The 13,118-nt window shown below is 46.4% G+C and overlaps 1 protein-coding gene and 1 long non-coding RNA gene across 4 annotated transcripts in view; one reads left to right on the top strand and one right to left on the bottom strand.

Moving 5' to 3' along the window:
• Positions 1-13,118, top strand: part of SLC44A1 (solute carrier family 44 member 1) — an 889,643-nt gene that overhangs the window by 206,012 nt on the left and 670,513 nt on the right. The window lies entirely within an intron of this gene.
• LOC138516029 (uncharacterized) overlaps positions 1-13,118 on the bottom strand; it is a 300,011-nt gene that overhangs the window by 124,239 nt on the left and 162,654 nt on the right. The gene's annotated exons all lie outside the window — the stretch shown is intronic.

The following is a 13,118-nucleotide window of genomic DNA, read 5'->3' as shown; positions in this document are numbered from 1 at the left end:
GGTCCTCTTTGGTTGCGAGAGGCCCTTTATCTTCAGGTGCTTTTTGAGGCGTGAGTTTAGGAGCGTCTGCTTTCTTCCCCTTCTCCGATGACAGGAGCTAGGTGGAAATATCTGCGGATTTGGGGAGTTTCAGGGATTTAGCCATGGTTCGAGGGCGGAAAGCAGTTCCCACCGAGAATGTGCCAGGTTACAAGTGCCGGGCTATGGGCGGGATGCTGATTGACCAGTAGATGGTCTCAGGATGCCAACCCAGGGGCCCTGCAGACTTACTCTGGTGGCCACAGGTGAATGAAGTGGGCAGGGGCACCCCAGGAGGTGGCCAGGCCAATTAACGCTCGTAGGCCCTTTGCTGTGGTAGGGTAGTGCGCGAGGGAAGGGGCTCAAGGGGGTCCAAGGTTATGGTGGTAATAGGCACTCAACTTACCGCTTGTTGGGAGCTCCTGAAATGAAGGCGGGGGGAAAACAATCCTCTCCGTTCTAGTGATGGTAGGAGGTGGGCAGGGGCACCCCAGGAAGCTGTGTTAGTGTCATGATTCCCAGCCAGTTCTCTGATTAAGCCAATGGTTCCTTAAGGGTTAATATCGCTCTGTTATTGGGAGGGGGTCTAGTTTCCTATTAGATCCATATAGGAAGACATGTGAAATTCGTGTTTCTTTAATGGCCGCCTAGTGGTGCCAACCAGGAACTAATCTTGCAGGTCTAGTCTTTGAGCAACCTTTGTTACAAGTACTCGTTTCCTGAGGAGACTCGCGCTTCGCGTTGCTGACTGCCTTGCAGTACGGACGCTCACCGCGGTCTGCACAGAATTGTAGTCAGTCTTTAGCCTGCCCCTTTTTTCATAGTTTTTTCAGTCCTGTCCTTGATTATTTCTCCACCGTCCATAGTCTGATTATAGCCCATTAGTTTCTGTTCCCTTTTCCACTTCCCATATCCAAGTTTTAATTTCCAGTGTTCCCCTCCTCAGAAGTCCGTAAGAAGTTCTGCTTTTCTTCACGCAAGTATCTTTTCGGGGTTTTCTGTTTAATCAGATTGTTTAGCTGGAACTTCGTTGCGAGTGAAGCATTAGCAACAGACTTGTTTTCATTTCCTTTTATTGTGCATTTACCCATTGCCTCAGCTGCGCGAGTTAGCACACTGCGCTCCTATGTTAGATTCATTGACTGGGGTAGTTTTGTGTCACTCTGCAATTCCATTTGCCTCAGCTTGCGAGTTTAGTGCTCCATTCCCCCCTGTGATTACTCTCATTGCTGAGGCAGGCCTTTTATTTCACACTGTACTTAAACACACAGCTGGTAACCATTTTTAGTTTGTTTTCTATTAGGTTAGTGTATTGAGGATTTCTCTCAGAACAGAGACCGTTTATTTGCCTCACCTGCCTGATATTAACGGCTACTTACTTTTTAGTTGCTTCCTCATTAGGAACCATCTGAATTGATTTTTCTTTTCTTCCACAGTTAAATTTCATATTAGGCATTGCTATTAAGGGTGTCTTTTTCCCCCCCGCCATTAGTTGCCCTTTGTCATTCTATACGAATTATTACCTTGCATCCACACGACACCATCTCTTCACGAAATGCGCCCCTGTATGAATGCAGGATGGAGAGCTCACTAAAAAAGAATTTAAGGTGAGCTTTTTCTGGTGTTGGTTTAACTAATTACCTTCTTGTTTTTATTAGAGTTAGATTTATTTAGGGAACACTAATTAAGGAGGGTTGTTTCCTTGTCATCTTTTCTACAGGAATAGTTATTCTCTGAAGTTCGAGGGAGTTCTTCAAGGGCGTCCCCGCAGAGTTACAAGTGAGCGTTACAGTTAGGAGATGCTGTCAGCCAGGACTTCCCAGGAGGTTCCTAGAGAGTCCAAGGTTCCAGGGAGGATGTATGTTAGGCTCTTATGATGGACTGTGGCCCAGCCAAGCTCAGCTCTAACTGGAGGTCTCCGGGCTGGAGGGGGCCGATTAAAGCTCCTTGTGGTCCACTCCCAATCCCTGGCTACTGGGTCAAGGCCGTCGTCCGGAGGCGTGTGGGGGCAAGGCACTTCAGGGACTTTGTGGTGAGTCCGCAGTTATGAAATGCCACACAAAGATGTTGCACTAGCAGGGGAGCAGGAGCGGGTGCTATTCCCAGCATCCAGATGAGGGAATCAGGGAAGAAGGCCTCAGACAGTTCCCACCCTGCAGGATGAGGGTCATTGCTCCGGGGTCATAATTCGGGGCACAAACGGTAGGTTCCTGTGGAGGTTGTGGAGACCCCTTCGCTGCTCCCCAGGCCAGCGGGTGCGGGGGTGGATCAGCCGTATTGGAGCGCAGCCACCCGCCGCTGTCTGTCGAGGCCCCCCAATGTGGCCAAGGGGTGGCCCCCACCATCCAGGGAGGGGCCAGCCGCCCCGCCTCCAAGACCGCTGGCTTCAGGAAGGCCGGTGGCAGACGTCTGAGCCCACCAAGGGCAGCAGCTCCGCTCTCAGGGGCAGGGGGACACGCTGCTCACGGGGGTGACTGGTGGAGAAGCTGAATACCTGGGGAGCAGGAGCGGGTCAAAGGCGCTGGGGGGAAGGCCTTGCCTCCGACAGATGCAGCCCATGTAAAGTGGGTTCCGGCTGATCGTAACCCGGCGGGGAGCCCAGCATCTCATCCGCGGCTCCGACCCCGCAGTACGAGCCGGCGCTGATGAGCCCCGCTGGAGGGCAAAGGAGGATATCGGGGGGTCAGCTGCTCCCCAGCGTGGTCCCGGAGTCAGCGAGGGCTGGTTCATCGTCGCAGGGGCTGAGCTGACTAGGCGGAACTGCCATCTTGGATTCGCCCGGCGGGCATCGCCGGCCGAACCCTCAGTGCGTTTACAGGGTTCTCAGTTGCGTTTCAGGTTAGGATCGCAGCCTTAGGGCCCCCAGCCCTCCATCACCGAATCGAGCCTTTAGAGGGTTGGGTCATAGCTGGAACAGGGAATTTTTAGTGTTCACCGTGGTCTCCATGCGGAGGCCATTAGAGGAGCTGCCTCATCGCTGGTGCTCCAGGCCACGCCCCAAGAATGACTTTTATTGAAATAATGATTAGCCATTTTTTAAGCAACATATCCATTGCGATTATAAATACTGTGATTTTTCCAAATATCAATGTCATTTTTCCATAATTGTCGCAATTAATAATGGAACAATATAATTTGACAGACTTTGTGCACCCTTTCAGAATGCTGCCATACACATTTCATGTCCTTCTTGATAGATGGAATTGTAAATGTTAGCATACTCCTCACTTAGATGGAATCCCCAACCTAGCCTGCGTCGCATCTATATAGAATTGTGAATGTTAGCATGTGCACACATTGAGGGAATTCCAAGCTTAGCATGTGCCACATCTAGATAGAATTGTAAATGTTAGCATACTCCACACTTAGATGGAATCCCCAACCTAGCCTGTGTGGTACATAGATGGAAATGTAATCAAATAATTGATATACGACTCTCCTACAAAGCCTGGACGAAGCGTGCAATCACGAATCAATAACCAACCCACTAACAATTTCACTCTTCTGCATACACCTCTCGAACCAAACACGACCACAAGCCTTAAACGCAGCAAACTGCACAAACTTCACTGCACATAGACTTGCACAGCAGCACACAAGGACTACAGACTGTAAAACACCCCAAGCTCAGCCGTCGGACCCACCCACTAACTCGCCCCCCAACCCCCCCTCCAGAGCGCCTCCGGTGGTGATAGTGCGTGGTATAAATATCCTTTAACATTAACTTTCTTGGTCCTTCCAGGAAATCCTTTAACCGTCTTCTTTATAATTTGTTAGAGGGAGGCGAGGTTATTCTTAAAAACCACTTTAGGTTGGTAATGCTGCCACACATGTAGACCAAATGCCTTGCATGAATCTATTCCGGAATATGTAGAATCTGCTTAGATCATATGCTGTGCATAGGCCGACATCTAGTGGAAGCTGCAGAGTATTCCAGTTGTTTTCGAAACTCGAAGGGACGTCGACAGGGCTTGCCAGTAATACTATCCTTAGTGTGACGTCCACTGTACCCATGATCCCTCACGCGTCAAGGTCCCTCGGATTGTTTTTTTCCACCGTGCTAGACGGACGCATATAGCTGAGTTCCTTGCGGCGATAAGCCAGACTTGTATACAATTACGATAGCTTCTCTTTCTATCCTTTCATCGACTGCTGAAACATCGTGCCGGTGAAGAAAGAAAATTGCCCGTCGGAGACCATCGCGATGGACCGTACAGTCTTGGAAGGCCGCCCCGGGCCTCGGCCCAGACAGTAGGGAGCGAGAGAGGGAGGAGGCCATTTTAGAATTCATATTCTCCCCTTCCTACATTTGGTTTGCCCAGCTGCCACTTCCATAACCCAGAATTATGGAAAATACACCATTTAAATGTTGCTCTAAGTGTAATCGTAAATTCCCCTAGGTGGACAAACACTTAGTTTGCAATTTGTCTCCCGAGAGACCACGTCGAAACATCTTGGCGAGCGTGCAGGCTCTTCAAGCCTAAGACGTTTAAGGACCATTCAACAAAACGCTGGGCCCACTGTGCCAGGCAACTCGAGGCCATGGAAGTAGAGGGAGCCTTTAGCGATGGCCGCGACGCTGTACTTTCGGATGGCGAGGGCATTGGAGTAACTTCGGCTACTCAAGCGCAGGCCCCTGACCCTGTAGTACAGGCCGGTGGCCATGTTGTAGGGACTACACCCGGCGGCATCAGCGCTACAAAATCACACACCCCCAAACACATAAGGCCCAGTCACCATTCGACAGATGAGTCTAATACTCGACAACGTTAGACACCCTGTGAATGGTCCAGAGTCCCGTTCCTCTGGGCAATCTCGTTCAAGATCGCCACACGACAGGCTTCAGATGTCGAAAGACGGCAAGGGTGTCGCACGAAAAACTCCTTTTGAAGGCCGTTTGTCCGCGGACGAAGCCTCACCTCCCACTTTCGAAGTTCGACGTACATCGTCTGATAAAACGTCAGGCCCCAAAAAGTCTGTTACACACTCCTCTGGGCCCCAGGGTGGGGAAAACACCATAAAAAATCCTTTAAGACCCCTCATAGGGACAAAGGTCCTACTAGGGACATGTCATCTCAGAAGGGTATGTTGTCCAAAACCATAGAGAAACCTAAAGACTCTAGGCCAAAGATTATACCTCCCACTAATGACGATGGGGGTACTTCCACTCAACCCATTGTAATCCCAAGTTCGAAGGAATGGTCTTCACAAGACATAGATAGGGTTATGCGAAGGATGACCTTTATGGCAAATTGTTTTTTTTTAAAATCCAGATTACCTTCTAAATTTTCAATCCACTCCTCCCACCTCAGCCCCTTCCGGCTCTCAAGCCTCTGCCTCTCAACCCCCTGCTAAGAGGCAGCACTCTGCTCTGATGTCCCCGTACAGAGCAGGGTTCTAGATCTATATGACCCTGGAGTAGATCCAGAAGACCAAGAGAATCTTTCATTTGTGGAAACATTTAACCCTCAACTTATTGATGAGGGCACAGATGAACTTTATTATGAGGATGATGAGGACCCAGACACAGAACAGGAGGAGAACATGTACTCCATAGATTCTCCTTTTAATCAGGACCCCGTCACTGGTAGATTCCCCTGTAGACAATCAATCCCTCCTCAATGAAGTCTTAGCCAAAGCGGTGGAACACTTCATATTGACACACAGGAGGTACATGAAGACGGAGACTGCTGAACAAATATTGGGGGTCAAAAAGACAGTAGGTTAGTTTATCCCACTGCTAAAATCAGTGCAACACAGAATTAAACCTTCCTTAGAAGCACCCAATCTCACAAGGGCCGATAAACTGTTCAGGCCTTTACCTTTAGACCCCTTCTACATAAGAGGCCAATTAAAACCAGACTCTTTTGGTTGTTACCGACACTAGGAAAAGAGCAGGTACACCCCTTGCTTCCTCAGAGGCTCCACCGGATAAGGAAAGCAAGAAGATATACGTAATGGGCAGAAAAGTCACGTCTTCTGCAGCCTACCAAACGAGAATAGCCAACAATGCTACACTTTTGGCAAGTTATAACTGCCATAGGTGGGGGGAGGTTTCCGTGTTACTTTCATCCGGTCCGAAGCCACTTAAATCACAACTAGCTCAGGTGGCAGCAGACGGAAGGGCTGTATCTACTTGTCTCCTCAAATCAAATTTCAAAGCAGCTGACAATGCCGGGAGAGTCATTGCAGAGGGGACTATTATAAAGAGGCATGCATGGCTTTGCCAGTCAGGCTTCAGGCCAGAAACACAAGTCACCCTAATAAATATGCCAGTGGAACCTAATGTGCTCTTCGGCAAAGCTGCAAAAGGCACACTTAAGACGGCAAAGGATGAGTATGACACTCTAAAATCTTTAGGTCAGCTCACAAACAAGCCTAAGGGTCAAAGAGGCAACAGTAATTTTCGCCATTTTCGAGGCCAAAATTCAGAGGTTCAGGTTACAATCCAGGCCAAGGTTCCTATGGCAACAATCGAGGACAAGCCTTCCAAGGCTATCCATGAGGACAATGCAGAGGTCGTGGTAATCGGGGCAGAGGCCCAGCTCGAGGTGGCACCCCACCTCAGAGCAAGTGACATTCCGCTCCAGGTACCCTCCCATGCATCTCCAGTAGGACAACGCATTTCCAACTTCACCCACGCATGGGAGGGTATCAACTCGGACAGATGGGTGCTGTCCACGGTAGCAGGGGGCTACTGCATAGAACTTCTTCAACTACTTCAGCGTCCTCGCGACCACCTCCCAAGACAGAAAGTCCACTCAGAGGAACATCAGCGGATCCTTTTAGAAGAAATAACAGCACTTCTATTAGGGACGCCATAGAAGTGGTCCCAGCCAACCAGGTAAACAGGGGTATTTATTGAACTTACTTCCTTGTGCCAAAAAATAAATCTAACAATGCGCCCTGTATTAGATTTGCACCCTGCAAACAAGTATGGGAAGCCACAAAAGTTCTGCATGACTATGCTACAAGAGCTAATCATGCTACTAAAAAAGGGGGATTACATGGCAACACTGGATATGAAAGATGGCTATTTTCATATTTCAATGTTCCCAGCGCACAGAAGATTCTTGCGCTTCAAGATGGCTAACGAGCACTAGCAATTCAAAGTGCTGCCCTTTGGAATAGCCTCGGCTCCAAGGGTATTCACAAAGGTACTGGCGATGGTGGCAGCGCACCTGCGCAATCCCAGTGTACCCTTATTTGGACGACTGGCTCATAACAGGGGAATCTCCTCTGATTTGCAAACAAAACATCCAAACAATCAACCTCCTCTTTCAATTGGGATTCTCAATCAACGAGAAAAAAATCAAGCCTAGTGCCAAGCACTTACAAACAGTTCCTAGGAGCTATTCTAAACACAGAGGAAGGATTGGTCTTTCCTTCAGTGGAAAGAGTAACAAATGTGTTACTGCAAATACCACATTAACAGGCCGGTCGCCAGATAATGGTTCGCAAAGCAATGCGTTTAATAGGCATGATGGCATCTTGTATATACCTGGTTCCTCGCGCACATCTGCGTCCCATACAGGAGTGGTTGGCGAAACAATGGTCGCAAGCAAGCGGTCAGTGGGACGATCTAGTGGTCGTTTCGCCAACACTGGTACAAAATCTTCGCTGGTGGACAAGAGAAACCCTGACAAGAGGGAAACCCTTCTACGACCCACAGATACAAGCAGTGGTCACAACGGATGCCTCACTGGCAGGGTGGGGGGCTCACTACCTTGACAACACCGCTCAGGGTCTGTGGTCTCACACTGCACCTCAGAACCACATACTCTGGCAGTATTGAAAGCCCTTCAGGCATTTGAGCCCCATTTAAGAAACCTGTCGGTACAGATACTAACAGACAGCACCACAGCGATGTTTTATATCAACAAACAGGGGGGGGGGACGTTCTCCAAATCTATCCAGACTTGCACAGAAAATCTGTAAATGGGCACTCAGATGGAAGATGTTCCTGTCATCACAACATGTTCCAGGGGAACTCCGTGCTCTAGCAGACTCATTGAGCAGAGATCCCCTACCAGAGGAACACGAGTGGCGTCTACACGAAGAGGTCGTCGGACACTTCTTCTCTCAATGGGGTTTCCCAACTATAGACTTAGCCAGAAGCGAAAATCGTCAATTACCAGACTTCGCGTCCAGGTTCCCCCAGCCAGGCTGCAAGGGGAACGCCCTATGGATGAACTGGTCAGGGAAGTTTGCTTACGCTCCCCCCGACTCTTCTCATGAGGAAGGTGGTGAGCAAGTTGCACAAGGAACTGATGACGCTTATCCTAGTTGCTCCTATGTGGGCAAGACAACGTTGGTATCCACATCTGCGCAAACTGTGCGATTCCCATCAAGCTCCCGTGCCAGTACAACCTACTCAGGACTAACAGTGCACCCACAGCCATACTCTATGAACTGGGCAGCATGGCTCCTGAAGTCATAGTTTGGACATCTCAATCTACCACAGACATGCATGGATATCTTGAAAGAATCAAGGAAATCTAACACTAGGCACTGTTACTATGATAAATGGAAACAAATTGTCATTTGGTACCAGACTAAGCAAATCAATCCCATTGATTGTACTCCATCTAACGTTCTAACCTATATGCTCCACTTGCTAGATGCAGGGTTAGTGTTCAACTCCCTAAAAGTCCACCTGGCGGCCTTGTCAGCCCACACCACTTCCCATAATAAGGTCTCATGGTGGAAGGTACCGGTCATCAAAGCATTTATGGAAGGGGTAAAGAGACCCCACCCTCCAATCTCCCACCCACCGCCAGGTTGGGACCTTAAGGTGGTACTCTCTAAGCTCATGTGACCCACATTTGAGCCTATGCACAAGTCTAGTCTCAAACACCTGACTTAAAAAACTGCCTTCTTAGTAGCCATCACCTCCATAAGAAGGGTCAGTGAAATCCAAGCACTGTCAGTGCAGGATCCTTTCTTTACTATACATAAGGACAAACTGGTTTTACGCACTCACCCTAAATTAATTTCCAAATTCCATGTAAACCACTCTGTTGAGCTACCGGCTTTCTTCCAGGAACCCAAAAGCTCTGCTGAGGTTAAACTCCACACACTAGATGTGAGGAGAGTGGTCCTCTACTACGTAGACAAGACCAGACCACAAGAAAAGACAGATCCACTGTTTGTCGCCATAGCACCAGGCAGAGAAGGTGACAGTATTTCTAAGAATGCCATCTCTAGGTGGATAGTCGGATGCATCCAACTGTGCTATTCCCTATCAAATAAAACACTGCCTTTTACGCCAAGAGCCCACTCCACAAGAGGTACTGGAGCTTTCATTGCAAATGTCCCCTTAGACAGTATTTGCAAAGCAGCTACATGGAGCTCAATACATACTTTCACTCAGCACTACTGCATTGACACTCATTCCAAGACAGATGCACAAGTGGGACAAGCGGTTCCGAGACATTTATTTGCTCATGAACCTTCTCACATCCCACCTCCTCCTTCTTCCACTGCTCACTAATCTATGCACAGCATGTGATCTAAACAGATTACACAAGCCTCAGAAGCTATAAATTACTCATCGTAATCGTATTTCTGATGCTTGTATCTGCTTAGATTCACATGCGACACACCCTTCCTCCCCTCGGAGAGAAGGCGCATGGATGCTTATGAGCTTGTCTGATAAGTATCTGTTTGGATACAGCTATACTCACGCTACACTTCATGTCAGAAAAATAACAATCTGAGGGACCTCGATGCGTGATGGATCATGGTTACAGTGGACGTCACACTAGAGATAGTATTACTGGCACACCCTGTCGACGTCCCTTTTGGAGTTTCGAAAACAACAACTGTAATACTCTACTGCTTCCACTAGATGTCGGCCTATGCACATCATGTGAATCTAAGCAGATACAAGCATCAGAAATACGATTACGGTGAGTAATGTATTATGTATAACTTTTTATATATAATATTGACCCTTTTCAATGTAGCACTCCCATGGTGCTTTCTTTTCTTTTACACCTGGCCAACTTGGGGCTCCAAGTTGGCACTATTAAAGGATATTTTTAGCAGCGCTATCTTTCTTCAAGTGCTCCTCCAAAGAGGTTTCTTATTTTAAAATGCCTTTTTAGTTGTTCAATTTCTTAAAGGGCTAACAAATGTGTTCCCTCCAACACCTTTTCAAGTTCCTATCTGGGACTTAAAATTAGTTTTAAAATGTCTTGTGTGCCCCATTTGAGCCTTTACATTCTTGTACGTTAAGGCTCCTAATTTTAAAAACTGTTTTATTAGTGGCTTTAACATCAGCCTGCAGGGTGAATGAGTTGCAGGCGCTCTCTTGCAAGCCTCCTCACACCATTTCCCACAAGTATAAGGTCATTTTGAAGGTCAAACCTTTTTTCTTAACTAAAATAGTTTCAGATTTCCATCCGTCACAAAAGATCACTTTACCTTCCTTTTACCCTCCTCTGCACGCTAGTAAAGGAGGAAAGGTTCCACAGGCTGGACCCTAAAAGGGCTCTCAGCTTCTATATCTCTAGACTAGAGAGATTTAGACAGACTGACCAGTTGTTTGTCAGTTAAACTGGACAAAAATTGGGCCTTGGAGTGTCCAAACAAACTTTATCCAAATGGATAATTCTGGCAATATCTGAGTGTTACAAATTGGCTGGGAAAGAGCCTCGAGATGGACTAAGGGCTCATTCAACCAGGGGCATAGCAACTTCTACGGCACTAGCAGTCCAAAAATGGCAGAGGCACTCTGGAAATGCTAAGAAAATAAAAATGAGGCAAATCCCAGACAGAAAAATCCACTGCAAAACAGCCCTTTATTTTTCAAGTATCCATGGACAAGAGGGCTGCAGACAGTGCAGAGGAAAGGACTACGCGGTTGACCCTTTTCGGGTACATATATATATTTTCCTTTTGTATACTGAATGGAAGGCAAAATACAGTTGTCAAAATGTTCCTCAGTCCTCATCCTCCTCCAAAGGCAAACCATTACCTTTTTGATTTCCACCCAGTATACAAAAGAGATTAATCTCATTAATTGTTGAATGAGTCATGGAAAAGGTAGACTGAAGGACCAGAAAAGCGTAGTTATGACTGCAGTCTGGAAGGATAGTCTGTCAAATTTTGACTGTTGAATAATTGCTAAGATTATGGAAAAGTAATGTCAAATGTTTTACACGTTCATTTTTGAAATTACATTATTTATAATCTTAATTCTAAATTGATAATAAGATGGACACTTCTTATGTAAAACAGACAATGATATGCCAACTTGGTATAATGGAAACCGGCAATTTGAAAGCTGGGTTCAAATATACATTTCTTTTTTAAAGTATGTTTGTTTGCATTTTACATTTTTTCCAACAAAATCAAAGCCCCCCCCACCGCCCCTCCGAACCGGCTGGATCTTACCCCACATCCACCTTTACTTGGCACATTTTACAAATTACACTCAAGGAACACATTTCACAAAAAGTAAACATCTTATGCAATATCAAGAACATGCAGACGTTGAGGGCAATATTGCAAATTAAAGTCAGATTGTAGAAATTCAAGTACTTCCGACGATTCATACAAACATTTTAACTGTTCTCCTTGGATCCTACATGGAGTCCATTCCAATGCTACAAATTTCAAAATTCCATAAAACCATTCAGTTATCGACTGCGGATCCTTCAACTTCCAATTTTTAGCTACTCGCCATAGGGCAGTTAATTACAACATCACATATAGAACCCATTTTTGCTTTGATTTACCCCGCAAAACCTGCACCAGTATCAACAATAGTTTCGATTTCAAAGACTTAGAATTCAACGACCCAAGCATTTTCAGCACTGCTGCATCAATTTCTGCTCAGTATCCCACCAAAACTGGACAGTGCCACCAGACATTCCCCAATCGCCCCACATTGTCTCCAGCATAAGTCCAACCAAGATGATTTGATTTTATGGAGACGGGCTGGCGCATAGTGCTATTGGGTTAATAGTTTGTTCCAAAATTCTCAAATTTGTAGTAAACTGGTAAGTTTAGGTATATCCTTCCATAGTACTTCCCATTCCTTATCTGAAATATGTTCACCCAATGTCAAATGCCATCTTGTCTTATAATGAAGGGGATAGTGGGGTACATTTGGTTCATTATTTTGTATATGTTTGCTATTAGGGCCTTGTTACCATGATTCGTAGTGAGTTTTTCAAAATGAATGAGTTCCCTTATTGCCGCCTGTTTAAGAGTTGGGGCCAAAATCCAGTAATGTACCTGAAAGTATCGAAATCGCTCCAGTTCACTAAGACCAAAATCTAATTTACACTGGGAAAAAGTTTTTAGTACCCTACCGGTATACATATCTTGAATTTACCGACATCCTGCTTGCTTCCAATCAGAGAGAGACAGAGGATCGCAACCTGGAACAAAGTTCGGATTGGGAAAAATAGTGTTAAATGGGGATGGGAATATTGTAAAATAGTATTTTTTGGCCATGAGATCCCAAACCTCTACCAGATTCATAATTTTACTCCTATGCAAATTTGGTGGTCAGTCTTTTTTTGAAAGCCATAGCGTTTCCCCCAGTTGTGGTCCTCCCAACACCCGTTCCATCTGCATCCAGCTATTTTCTCCCGCCCCAGCCCACCAATCCTTTATAATACGAAGCTGAGCAGCCCGATAACATTTTTGTAAATTGGGGAGGCCCCCTTCTCGATAGGAGTAGTCAACAGCTCAAATGCCACCCGAGGAGGTTTACTGTTCCAAATGTACGCAGATATCTTTTTGTGCAATAGCTTAAACATTGTGGCAGGGATTCGCACGGGAAGTGCCTGAAAATAATAAAGAGTCTTAGGAAGAATCTTTGACATTCATCCGTCCTAGCCATGACATTGATAAAGGACCCCCGTGACCAAGCCGAGTTGTAATCAAATTCAGCAAAGCTGGGAAATTAGCCTCCTACAAGCCTGCCAAATTCAAAGTTATTGCTACCCCAACAATTTGATCTGGCCATGTGCCAAACCAAACGGAGTATGAGTGCGAAGAAGGGATACCGTAGCCTGGGGCAAAGTTACATTTTAAATTTCTGATTTTGCTAAATTGATTCTCAAGCCTGCAACCGACCCATA

This window comes from Ambystoma mexicanum, chromosome 6q (genome assembly GCF_040938575.1).
Source record: "Ambystoma mexicanum isolate Mex_15411 chromosome 6q, UKY_AmexF1_1, whole genome shotgun sequence".
Classification (NCBI taxonomy): domain Eukaryota; kingdom Metazoa; phylum Chordata; class Amphibia; order Caudata; family Ambystomatidae; genus Ambystoma; species Ambystoma mexicanum.
This window is presented reverse-complemented; position numbering and strand designations above follow the sequence as displayed.